Genomic DNA, 14,395 nt, shown 5'->3' on the forward strand with positions numbered 1-14,395 from the left:
CAACAATGTAACGGGCTAAATCCAGCCGCAGCACCGCCAAGAAACAGGAGACCCAGATTTCCGTGAGCAATTTACTTTATTTCTGCAACGGGCAGCATAACGTTTCGGCCTTCCAAAGGCCTTGGTCACATGGCCCCATGGAGGGCGGTGGCAGAAATTTAAAGTGCAAGTGCAAGTGAAATGAACGATTTCATTGGGTGTCATTTAAAAGCACAAGGAACATAGTAAAAATACTACACATTTTTCCTTAATTTTCATTGTGCTTCTTAAACAAAAACAGTATTGGGATCAATCCCTATAAGCCTAATATTGCACATAAACCGACATAATGAATCAAATAGCATGACACTAGTAATCTGGCGCACGATAACCTCATGATTAAACCTAGTATTGGGATAAATCCCTAACCATAACATTTCATTTCATATAACCAAACATCATGAATCAATAAGCATATTATTTTTGAAACCTAACATAGGACCAAAATTATTTATATTGGTAAATATTACATGCATTATTGAACAAAATATAGCAGAATAAATAGTTATTTAGCTATAAAAAATATATATATATATATAAAATACATAAAAATGCTTAGCATGTGATAAAAGTTGACCTAAAATCCAATTCTTTATATATACAAAAAGAATGAATAAAAATCAATACTGTGACATAAGTCGGTTAACCTATACATATACATAATGTCTATGTGCAATTTCGCAAATTTATATCCTGTATCATGGCACCCACATGAATGAATGAGTGAAGAAAATTATAAAGTGCTTGATAATGTGTGCAATAGATAGTAGGATATGTAATCAATGAAAATCATCATTTTTAAAAAGAAACACACCCACCAATTACTAGTTGCATGTTTATGAGAATAACTTGTTTTCTATTAAAAAGAAATTTTCACATCTATTTGTGTTATGTGGATGAGATGTTGTTCAGACTGGTCCCAGTCTGTCATCCTAACACACAAAGTGGCAAATTTTACAAACAAAACGGATGGCTTAAACACCAGTACAAGTAAAATCTTACACCAACCAGTTGGTATTTCAGTGGGTTGCATTTACTTTATGTGTAAGATGACTTTAAAGAATAATGTTGGTAACACAGGCTGACTAACATTCGGATAACCATATGGCATGTTTAGGAGATAGAGTTTCTTCAGAGACAGGTGTAAAAGTCTTCCGAAGCATTAAGCCCCTGTGTTGCCTTACTGTCCAACATCAGAATATACCTGGTTTCTAATTTTCTGAGTGCAGCATCCCTATCACCTCCTCTTCTAAGAGGTGCTACTGAGTCTATGGGATAGTACTTCAACAGAGTACTGTTACTGTTATGATACTCCTTGAAGTGTCTAGCCACTGGATAGCAAGAATCATGGGTATTAATAGCCCTCAAGTGTTGGAGGACCCGTTTGTGGACTTGCAGCTTAGAGCTGCCCACATATCTCAAGCCACACGGGCACTCCAACACGTATACTGCAAATTCACTCTTGCAGGTTAGTTTTTTGTTTATCTTGCATGGGACTGCTGAGAAAGGGGTAAGATATTTTGTTCTGTTTACCCCATGGGAACATGCCTTGCATGTAGAGCATTTTCTAAAACCTCTACTGCCAGCCAGCCAATCTTTAAGTGTTTCCAATTCTGGGCTCGATTTGACCAAAGCATCCTGTAAGGAGTAGGCCCTTCTGTAAGTAATTGCTGGTTTTCTTGGCATGAGTTCACCGATCACGGGATCACATTTCTCTAGATACCAGTGTTTGTTAATTATCTTTCTGAGTGCCCCATGCTGGCTATTAAATGTCCGTATTAATCTGATAGGTTGCTGCATAGGCATAATAGTTGGAACTTGGGATTTTTTGTGAAGTAAAGCTGTTTCACGGGGAAGAGCATTGGCTTTGCGTATTGCAGCCACCACTATGTTCTCACTATATCCTCGGGCCAGAAACCTAAGTATATATCTATATATAAATATTACCTACTGGCGGTCACCACATATATATATAAATATATATATATTACCTACTGGCGCTCGCCAGTAGGTAGTTATAGTTAGGACCTATTTTCCATAGGAAATTCACATCATTCTATTTCCAATAACTTTCGCGCCGGTTGATGAATCTTCGCGAGATTTTCAAAAGTCGTGGGGCGCTCCGGTCCGCTCCTATTCGGAAAGTTTCGGGGTGATTCAGCAAGCGGTGGCCAAGAAAAAAGGGGGCTCCCAAAACGTGTTTTCCTTATGCGATTTTCAATAGGAAACTTTAGACACAATCAACAGGGTCGTTGGGGCAAGATGGCCGCGAGTGGTCAGTAGCACTCAGCCGCAGGCAGTCCTTCTCCTGACCTGATGCCTCAGCAAGGATAGAAGAATGCGGTGGCCCGTTCTACAACAAGAATGCAGTGTATTTGCGGGGCATCAGGGAGCAAGCTTGGCGCGGTGGATCTTGCATTCAGCAAGTACCTTGATTTCACTGGCCCGGCTAATCGCAGAACGGTTGTCGAAGCCAGCAGCAAGAGCAGCAAGGATGGCGCCACGGGGGCCAAAACCACTAAAGGAGCCAGTAAGGGAGATAAAGGACCCGGGCTACGGGAGGAATAAGGAGACTCCCAGCTATGTCGGCTAAAAAAGGGAATGGGCAACAAACAGCCGGAGGACAGAGTGGCAGCGCCGGGAATCCAGGAGACAAAACAGCGCCGAGCCTTCCAAGCACGGGAGCAGCTGACCACATGCAAAAGCCTCGCGCACAAAGAGAGGTCAAAGAAGACAAAGATGCAAAATATCGGCAACCAACCTTGAACTTCGCCAGCAAACCCCAAGATCAAGCGCAGGCCAGCAAGATAAGGGCCTCAGCGAAGGAGAAAGTAACCAGCGCGCCAGGAGCTCAAGAGAAGGACGGTGGAGCCCGCTGCGAGGACGCTGGAGATCTGGTTGCCGAGCAACGCCAGCAGAACACGCCGCGTGTGTGCTCCGGGAGCGACGATCAGGGCATCGAGCAGAGCCAGTTTAACAGCGGTGCAGAGTTGTTGGAGCTGCAGAATTGGGTCAAGGAAAGCGCCATTCCACACGAGGAGAGGGAGAAAGATGGGCACCTGGGGGAGCATGACGGCGGCATGGTAAATGAAACTGTGAGTATCATGCGTGTAGACCCAGGGCTGGTGGGAGAGGAAAAGGGGGGGCAGGGTCAACAGAGGGAGATTTCTACTTCCTGAATGAAGACTCAGAGTCCCTAATATCTAGTGAGGAGGACTTGCTGGATGACACTGATATGGACTCAGCCTCTGCAAATTCCCCATCTAATGGCAGGGAGACTCAAAACAGGAGGTCAAAGGGTAAGACCAAGGACAGAGGAAATGCTGATAACACCACTAAGAAACTGGCATGGGATTACTCCGCCACCTTTCAAATGTATCAGGAGGGTGGAATAGAAAATGCCCAGTCATCCCCCCCCCAGGCTGCCACTTTGGATATGGTAATGAAAACCCTGAAACAGATGCAGAGGGAGGCAAGAGTGGAAAATCGTAGGGCTAAACAGGCAACGAAGAAGATTCAAGCCTCCCTCAGGAAAATGAATAAACTGTATGAGGACATGGCAACTAGGGTAACTGAAGTAGAGGAAAGGACTGGGAAACTAGAAGAAGAGGTAACCAGATGGGACTCCTTCAGACAAGCTCAAGAGAAGATGACAGAGGATGTGCAGTGGAAGCTGGAGGACTTTGAGAATCTTCAGAGGCGGAACAATATAAGACTATTGGGTGTGGCTGAAGGGATGGAAGGGCAGGACGTAAGAAATGTTTTGGTCAATTTGTTTAAGGGTGCATTCCCAGAGTTGACAGGCTGGAATTGGGAAACAGAGGTGCATAGAGCACATAGATATCCCTTGACAGTAAAAAAGGGGCCTGCGGCACCTCGCCATGACAAACCTAGGGCCATTCTGTTGTATGTGGGGAACTATCTGGTAAGACAGGACATTATGGAGAAAGCTAAGCCAGAGTCGAAACGCACACATAACCAGGTTACGTTTTTTGCCCGCCCTGACTTCTGCCATGCCACCGTGGAGAGGAGGTGGAGACTCAGACAGCTGATAACCTAATTCCAGGCCTCGGGCTGAGGCCTATTTGTTGTTTCCGGCCAAACTCAAAGTGATCACAAAGGGGCAGGCAACAATATCTGGAGGAATTGAAGGGAGCGGGGAGGGGCTGAGGAAGAGGGTGGCACGAGGCCATAACAATTTAGATTCCCTCCCCTAATACACTGAAGAATGGTAAAATAGATATTAACGTAGGAAAGGGACACCAACGAGATGTAATATAGCACTGGGCACTGGGCAGGAGGAGGCTGCGATGGCTGCGTAACTACAGCAACCACACATAGGTCATGGCTGACCTATTTGCCTGTAAGAGGGGGGTCCTAAGGGAGGGTACTAATCCCAGGAAAGTCTCAGAGGTTATATTAGAGTGAGAGGAGGTCTGCCACTCTTTCACAAGGATGATGTCATCAGTGATGTCATTTGAGATGTCATCAGTGATGTCATGAGTGATGTCACTGACCATGTCATGAGTGATATAATATGTGACGTCATCAGCAGTGCATTGCGGGCACGCGAGTTATAGTTAGCTGAACTAACCATAACGGGGGAATTTCAAAGGTTTTGTATGAGTAAAATGACCAGCTAACTATGACTGGTGTGAAACGTATGTTTTTTTCAGTGAATTTCAAAGGTTTTTAAAATGCTAATTCCTAACTATAATGTGTGTGAAACCTATGGTTTGTTCAGTGAATATATATATATATATATATATATATATATATATATATATATATATATATATATATATATATATACTTATTTAATTATGATTAAATGTATACCTAAATATATACTTATTTAATATAGAAAAGAAATAGGCACTTACTTTCCTGCATGAATACCCTCCTCACTCTGTTTTTCTTCTCGGCTCTGCCTCCAGCGCGGGACCCTCCACAACTCCCCTAACCAATCCTGGTGCTGCTTTCATGCTGGTAACTAGCATAAGAGCAGTGCCAGGATTGGAAGGAGCAGCCTTTCCCAGTGCTCGCAAGAGCACAAGAGGCCTGTGCTTTCTCGATTCAGCTGTCTAAAACATCTAGGTTAGTGAAGTTTAAAATGCACATGTCTGCCTGGCCGTAACCAGACAGCCAGCTAAACAGACAGGCGCACTGTAAACTATGAACAGGCAGCCCACCACTCCTCTCTGTTGTTGCTGCAACTCAGCAGGCCCGCCCCATAATGACACTCAGTTCGGGTTTATGTAAAATATAATGGTAATGATTATCTTCATTACCATTTTATTTATCGTCTCTCTGGCTTTTCTGTTGGCGTTTTTAGTGGGACAACGCTCCTCAGCTATTATGGAGGAGCTGCTCCTGGTCATCCACCTAGACAAGCACCTCAATAAGAGCCATCATCAACAGTGCAGAATCACAGGATGATACTTAACACTATGCTTCTGTCTCTTTCAAGGTTAGCAACTTTCAAGAAGAACGATCAGTACTGTGATGATTCGCTTTTTATACTTTACCAAAAAGTACAGAATCCAGTAAGAGCACACAGACTAAATTATGGTTATGGCGCATTGTTCCACTCTGCAATGCGATGCACGTTTGACTCTGTGTGTATCACAGAAAATGCACTGTTTCCAATGGTAATAAGACCCTGCAGCTGCACTGGGTACAGCACATTAGTGAAAGGCAAACCAGCTATTTCAAGTTGGGTGTCCACCTATCACTGTGCAGGCAGCAAGCTAACATGCATTTCAGAGGGGACAAAGATCTCCTTGCTAGCAGGTGCAGTAAGTGACTGCACCCACCTGCAGAAGAATGCCTGGTGGGTCCCTAGATCCAACTTTTAGAAGGCTCTGTGGTAGGCATGGTGCTCCTCCTAATAATGTCTTTGTCTGTGCACCCAGATCAGTAATACTGCAAAGAGTGCATTGGTAACACATTCCCTAATTTGCAGGAGGCACACTATTAGACCTGGCATGTTTCATGTGTTTTCCCTTGTCTTTTTGCATATAACCTCCTGTTTTTGATTGTGTGTTGCATTTCGTATTTGCTGGCTTTAGAACTCTGAACTCTGCACCACTCCTGATCAGTGCTAAAGCACAAGTGATCACTGTGTAAATTATGACTGTGCTTGGTTATCTATGATTGGCACATTTGAAATACTGGTAAGTCCCTAGTAAAGTGCTCTGTGTGCAACCAGGGTTTGTAAATCAAATACTATTAGTTGGCTTGCAGCACTAATAGTGCCACCGACATAAATAGCCCTGCAACCATGTCTCATGCCTGCCAATGCAGTGTCTGTCAGTACAGTTTTAAGCTGCCAAGTCGACCTGACAAGCACACCCACTTGCCAGGCCCAAACCTTCTCTTTTACTACATGTAAGGCACCCCTAAGATAGGCCGTCCCAAGTTAGCCCCTTGGGCAGGGAGCATTGTATATGAAAGATAGAACATGTACTGGTGTGTTTTACATGTCCTGGTAGTGAAATACTACAAATTTTGTTTTTCACTATTGCAAGGACTATCTCTCCCATAGGTTATCAATGGAGCTACTTTGTAACCTCTTACAAGTGTACCGTCCAGTTGGGAAGAGATACAGATTTGGAGTCCCAGAACTCACAACTTAAAAATACATCTTTTAGGGAAGTTGGTTTTTAAATTGCGTGTGGTTGAAATGCCACTTTTAGAAAGTGGGCATTTTCTTGCTTTACAGTTCTGTACCTCTGCCTGCCTGTGGTATCCACTTCTGTTCTAGACTGACTGTTGGCCTACTTATATATTCACTCTAGACCAGGGGTCTCCAACGAGTAGCTTAGGAGCTACTTGTAGCTCGCCACCTTCCTCAAAGTAGCTGTCAGTTGTCAGTGTTCACAGTATTGCTGCTTTGTGTCCTTTCAAGCAGCGTTCCAGGACTCGGGCAATTTCAAAACCCAATCGGGTAAATCTTTGGTATCCTTGTTCACCATAAAAGACCTTCCTATTTAATGTAATTAGTGCCAGTTATTTGAACCCTTAATTTTCCTTGAGACATATATCTGTTAATTCCATGTAATTGAGCCCGTACCTTTCACCATCAAGAGTTCCCTTGAGATATAAATGTTAGATTCTACCCCTAAGATGACCACTGTGGAGGCAGTTTAGGAATCTAGAGCGCTCTCGCGGTCTAGTGTATCTGGAAGGTGCGCGATTTAGAATCTGCGCACTTCAACAACGTTTATTCCTGAGGTCGCAGCAGAAGTCCGTTGCTCCGCGTCAAGTTTTCCTGACGGGAGCTTGCGGACATAAATTCCAGAGTTTGCAGGTTTGCAGTACAGAGAGAATTACGAGGCTCTAATCATTCGGCAAGTTACCTGTCTCTCGAAATTATCCTTCATTTTCAAGAGTCTACCGAGAGTTTGAGTCGGCAGCCACCAGCATACTTCAGTTCAGCTTGCCTTGCCAGAACTGTCATCAGTAGACCAGCAGATGAATTCCTTCGAAAAGACAGACAGTAAGACTGAACATTTCCATGGATATTTGCAGCGTTTGGTTAAACTTTCCCTCCTCCTTGCGCTTTTCCTATCCTTTCCTTTTCCCCCTGTACCTCTCCTTGATCCTAATTGCGCGCTTCATGAGGAGAAAAGAACTTCCAGCAACTGCATAAGTGACTAGAGTTTTCCTCAGAATTCAGAAATGAACCCCATTTCAGAACAAGGGCAGGGAGTCCTTTCAGGTACTTTCAAATCCCGTTAGTTCATTATTAGAGCAGTAGAATTATTTAACGTAGTGTAATGCAAGTTCTCCTTAATTCATAGAAAGAAAGTTACCTGCAGAACATCTTCAAACTATTTACGAAGAGTTGCAATTGCCTTGAACACCACTGGTAGGACCAGCTCTTTTATTTATATTAAGTGTCTTATAGAAATAGGTGGGTAGTTGTTTATCTCTCCCTTTGTGCATTAGGTACTCCTTTGGACAGACAGCAGAAGCCAACTCGCAGTCCAACAGGCAGTGCAGGCGGCAGCAGTTACAAGGTGTCTCTTCTTTCTCTTCCACTTCCCCTTTTCCCCCCGACTGGTGTACTTTGCTCTAGCAGCGGAGACACTGGCGAGTGGGCATTTGGGACCAGCTTTGATACTGCCTCTGCATCAGTTGTGATGTCCACCCCAGTATCTCTTTCACAGACTAAGCACTGTCAAAGAAGACAGCAGTGCTCATTGTAACACCCTTCGAGTGACAGCCAGCCAATCAATGGTAGGACAGCATGATGACTGTCAAAAACATACTTTGTGGTCCCATGGGGTCAGCCACATGAGCATCTGCATCCACCTATTCTCAGTCTCAAGGAAATTGACTATGTGATAAGCCCTGCTCTAGGAGTCGCATGACATATGAATGACTAATGAGAGCAAAGTGTGAGCAGTAGCCTGAGCAGTAGCCTTTGCTGAGCCACTGAAGTTTGTGACTGCAGGAGCAATAGTAAAAAGTTGTTAGTTGGGTGCATAATGAACCCAAGAGGCGCGGAGAGCATGGCATGGGTATGTGTGACAGTGTATCCCTCCGTAATGTATAGTGTCACTCCCTGAACACTATGTCCGGGTTTAAGGACTGCCAAAAGTGTATCCTAGCCCCTATGAATAAAGATTCACCTTGGGCACAATTGTGTCTGTTCATGGCATAATAGTAACAATTGCATAAAAATGTCATCCTTGACTATCTTGGGCACTCTTGATCACGTTGAGGCATACCGGCTGACATCATTGACATACTGAGAGTATGACTGGCCTACTTTAAGCCATCCCTGACATAATGGTGGATGCCCCTTGCATGATAATGGCCATGCATATAGTGGGCATCCTGGTTGTTAAGAAGCATAGCTTTGGCACAATGATGGCCCTTGTATAGCGGCAAGCATTTTTGGCATAATATAGACATGCTTCTGCTGCTTGTGAAGTTTCTACAAGGGTTTGGATGTGTTTGCCTTCTGTTAGGAAGTTCCAGGGCCATCAAATACTTCACCTGTAGCCCATGAACTCCTCTACTGGGACTTCTGACTTGCCTAGTCATGCAAATTCCAGCTCTGGGCCCTTGGAGGTGGCTTTGCTGCACAGAGAAGAAAATCTTTGCATCGACCTTCAGCACCTGTTTTTCCCACCGCTGCAATGCAATGCAGTTGAAAAACTAACACATCACCACAGTGTGGCCAAAGAATCCACACAGCTCCGGCTGTGTGTCTGAAGGATTACCGCAGCCTGAGTCCTGAGCACCTTGTCTCTGATGTCCAATGCACCCGCTCCGACGCAGGCCCCGCTGTGTGGCTGAAGAAATCAATGCATTACCTGTCACGCAGCTGAAAAATCCACACATCGCCTGTTTCACCACTGCTGCATGGACCCAGTGCATTTGAATTTTCGACGCATCACACCAGTGCACCAAGATCTCCATTGACGTAGCCCCACAGTATGGACTTGAGGCCGTGTGTTCGGAAATCAACGCTTCACCTCCCCTTGCAGTAAGGAATTGACTCAACACTTCCCTTTTTGTGCAGTAGAAACTGATGCCTCCATTCTCCTGGGAAAAGGGGATCAATGCATTGCTTTTGGTTTCTGGCACCTCGCCTCCCCAACGCCTGTGTTTCGTCTCTGTTTTGATGCATCAAAGGTACTTTGTGCTAAAACCAACATATCCAATGATTTCTATAGATGAAATTTGCTTAACCTTTTTAAAAGTGATATCTTTCCTTATATATGTTGGATTTGTTTTGCTTTGGTCGTGCTTTACTTAGGTAAAGATTTGCTATTTTTCTAAATTGGTGTGGTGTCCATTTGTAGTGTTTTTACTGTGTTACTGTGTGTGTTTGTACAAATATTTTATACATTGCCTCTGAGATAAGTGTGACTGCTCGTGCAAAGCTCCCAAGGGGGTGAGCAGGGGCTATCTTAACAGTGTAATCTCCTTCCCCTGAGTAGGATAAGGGGCCATACTTGGACAGGGTGCAAACCTCTGCCAACTAAAGACCCCATTTATAACATACACCCCAATACAAATGAAGACACATCTCTTAGGATCTTGACAGTGCACAGTCATTGATGGCACAATCTGTATTATAGAGGGCCACACAGGCATCTGTGGCTCCTTCTGTAATACCACAGTGCTCCGGGGGCACAAAAAGCAGACACACAAATCAGTTGTGTCTTGGGGCACATGACCAAGTTTATGAGGAAGTCACATCAGAGCAAAGCAATCAGATTCCCTTAGTGCGAAATACTCCAAAACACAGTGTGCTGCAGTAAGTCACTCAAGCCATGTTGAAAACGTTTTCCTGTTTACCCTTATCTCAACATGCTTTTTACACATGGAGGAGGGCAGTAGATTACAATCAGAATTTCAATTTTGCATGTCAGCTCAAAGACTTGGGAACAGTTGGTGACTTCTGTATATAATCGGCACAACTCAAGTGTAATCAAATATGGGGCCTCATGTTCAATGCTATTTTGCGATGGCAAAGGTTATGATTTGCACAATTTAGCGTTTGCCACTGTAAAATAACTTTTGGATATGTTCAAAACACAAATTGGAATTTAGTAACTTGTTACCAAATCCCAAAACAGGTTTGCCTCTAAATACCAAGGGCCAGATATGCGACCATTCAGTTTAGCAAGTCGCAAATTGCGCAGAATTGCGACTCGCAACTCACAACTCGCTAAACTGTACAGCAGTGTCTCAGACACTGTTTGCGATTCCCAATGGGGTCGCAAATTGCATGCCTCATCAATATTCATGAGGCTAGCGCAATTTGCGACCCCAATTAGAATGGCTAGCACTCACAGGGATGGTGGTCTGCTGGGGTCAGCATGTTTGTGCATGGGTCAGACAAATTTTGCGGTCACAAACGGGCCAAATTCCCATTTGTGACCATACATCTGCCCGTAAATTACAAATTGAAAGGGGCATGTTTGGGACACTTCTTTCAATTAGCAACTTTTAATAGTATGTACCAATGGTTTGGGTTCGCAATTGTGGTTGCAAATCACTGATAGGCTACTAACACCTCAAAGGAAGTGGTAAACAACTCACAAACGGGAAGGGATCTCTTAGGGACCTCTTTCCCTTCATAAATATTGTGAAAATATTTTTAGGAGTATCAGTGGTCCATGGGACCACTAGTTACTCATACAAAACAGTTTAGAAACTTATCTTCTCTTAAAAAAATTCAATTTACTTTAAAGAAAACAAGCTAAGTTTATAAATAAAGGCTGTTTCATTTAAAATCAATCACAAGCATGGGGGTCTTCTGACCCCAGCAGACCATCACCCCTGTGATGTCAGTGTTTCATGGAGAGTTGCAACATTCGACCTACAGGGGCATAACAGAGGCCTCCACGGGCACCACAATGCTGGAGGGGCAGGTTTCCTTGTTTTGAAGGAGGCCCCCTCATGTTCCAAAGCCATGCCATCCGATGACTTGAAGAATATGTGCAATGGCATGGACTAAAAAATAAGTAAGCATGAGCGAATTTTGCGAATCTGGCGTTCGCGAATTTTGCGAATTTGAGAACTCGCAATCCGCAAAATCTGCGAATTCTCGCGAATTTGCGGATTTTTTTTTGTGTTCGCAAGGATTTCTGCCAGTTCGCAAGGGTTTTGTACAAGTTCGCAATTGCGAACTTACATGTCGGCTCGCAACGGTCGCGATTATGTTGTTTCTACGTCTGGTTCATCATCACAGGTTCCCAGCACCCTCTGTTTCACCCCTGCCACCCTCTGTTTCACCCATGCCACCCTCTGGTACATCAATGACACCCTCTGGTTCATCATCACTGTAGATTATGGGGGGGAAAAGCAAGCACACCTGCCCTGCTTCAACTGACATGAATTAATTTGGGGTTGATTTAATAATGTGTCACTGTTTTAAAATTCCAGTCTGGCACCTGCTTCCTTATCTGTAATTTGCTTTCTGTTGCAGTGCAATTTTTTTTCCAGGACCTTTGTGGCCTACTTGTAGCTATTCTATGAGCCTGCTGTGAGGGTCAGAGCAGGGTCATACAATTGTTGCAACTAGCAACTGAACTCTGGAGGGGCCCCAGTCAGGAAGCACTACAGGGAATTGTTACTAATGATGAGTTTGAACTTTTGAACCTGCTGAATGCTTTCACTTTTGCAAAACTCGTTTTTCTGCAGAACAGCATTACAGCAACTGTAATGCCCCAAACAAGCTTACTTGTGAAAGTTGATGTCTAATCCAAAAGTAATCCAAAGGAAGTCAAAAGGCCTCAAATCCAAAAAAGTGCAGGCAAATGTCAACCTGAGGAGTTATTCTGATAAAATTCATCATTTTCAGAAGGTCTATGCTGCTTGCTAGTGGATTTCTTGTGCAGAATTGCAATTTTTATAATTTCGCGAGTGCGAGATTGTTGCTGCCCGCCGCACCTACATGTTCGCAATTGCGAACTTACACCGCACGCCGCAAAATTGTATCACCAAGACAAAAAAATCCGCTGCGTGCGAATTTGCGGATTTTCGGTAAATTCGCGAGCGTTCGCGGATTGCGAATTTACAGAAAATCCGCAAAATTCGCCAGCGGAACCGATTTTCCGCCCATGCTTAGAAATAAGCAAATGCTTGGGATAGACATTCTGCTTCCCAAGCATGACTCCTTCAAAGTCTTGGGCCCCAATCCTTCAGTGGGACCCCATTGAGTCTAAGACCAATTATTATCTGTGTGATTTGGGAGACAATGGGGACACTAGAAAACTAGCATAGGTGTATCAGAATTCAACAAATTATTTTTGTATTGCTATATCTTTAGTTGAGAATGCTTTTTAAGAGTCTTGAATAATAGGGAATATAAAACCTAACTCTTTCTAAAAACTTTACATTTCTTAATAAATACCCAAGCATTTTCCTTAGCCATACAAAATAAGTCTAATAATATTTTGAGCACTTGTTTTCCTTTGCAAATTGGATGCTACTGGAATGTGTAGAACAGCCTTGGCACTGTATTAATCTTTTTTTGTGGTGGCCTGCCCATCCAAGATGTATGCATGTGCTTCCACCTTCATAGATCTGCTTCTAAGCCCCCCAATAAGTGGTGGTAAATTGGCATCATATAAATACATCTCAAGGGGTAAAAAGTAAGAATTTAACTGAGTTTTGGTATTTTAGTGTGGCCTAGGTGCCCACGTTCACCCCAATCTGTAGTTCAAATTGATCTGCAAGACAACAGATGTCTCTGCATTTACATTATACCCTAAGGCCATGTCTCATATGGTATACATAGGAGGCTGCATAGAAGTTGATGTTCCCATCATTGTTAAAATGTCATCATCTGCTTATGGTGATATAAAATGTTTCCATATTCTAAACATCATCTATTTATTTCCATGATTTTTCCTTGCAATGGTACAGTGCCTTTATAAACAAAAGAGGAACCATCATTTTACCCAATTGATTATACTTCATTGATCAGGACCCTATCCTTCAAAATGTGATAAAGAGCCATAACTGTCCTAATAAAGATTTCCCTCAAACCAAATCTCCCTATTATCTCTAATTCAAAGAATTAGTGCTAATGTCAAAAACCTTTCTACATCTAATGCTATCAGAGCCGTTTCCCTTTGTCCTTATGAACTTCTCGACAAGGCCAGAAATTCTCCTAATAATATTTAAGGTTTGACCTTGTTTAATATGCCACACTGGTCCTAATGGATCAAGGTGAAAAGCAATCTGACCAGACTGGTTGCCTATATCATCTTTTATAGTATACTGTCTGTATTGTGGAGAAGAGAGTTATGGGTCTACAGGATCTGCATTGCTAGTGATCTTTCCCTACTTTACTGAGTACCACCACATTCTATTCGAGCATAAATAGGGAATCCCTTTCTGTATCATCAATGGATTGGAATAGTTTGCCATAGTGGGGGCCAGTTTATTCACACATATCTTATAAAATTCTTCTGTGAAACCATCTGGCATCGGTGACTTGAATGACTACTGGATTTAATTGCTACAAGGACTTATGCTTCTGATATGGATGCATGCCAAGTTATCCCTGTCAATTCTTGGAATGGTAGTCTGTTGAGGAACACACTTTGAGACTCGGATGCTTTCTTACCACAGCCCTATTGTTTCCACTTTTGTTTCCTGGCATTTAAAAAATTACAGTAATAAAGCACAATAATAACACTTAATTACTATCCTTGGGTTACATTCAATAACCCACGCGGGGCAAACAAGAGCAAATGATCTCCCAAAATGGATGAGGTTATGGTCATGCTTTCAGGAGGTCTAGATGCCATAAGATGATAGTAAACATTTTAATTACAAACTATAACCATGTTCATGTGTGCCTAAGTCTAGTCATAAG

This window comes from Lissotriton vulgaris, chromosome 1_1 (assembly GCF_964263255.1).
Source record: "Lissotriton vulgaris chromosome 1_1, aLisVul1.2, whole genome shotgun sequence".
NCBI lineage: Eukaryota > Metazoa > Chordata > Amphibia > Caudata > Salamandridae > Lissotriton > Lissotriton vulgaris.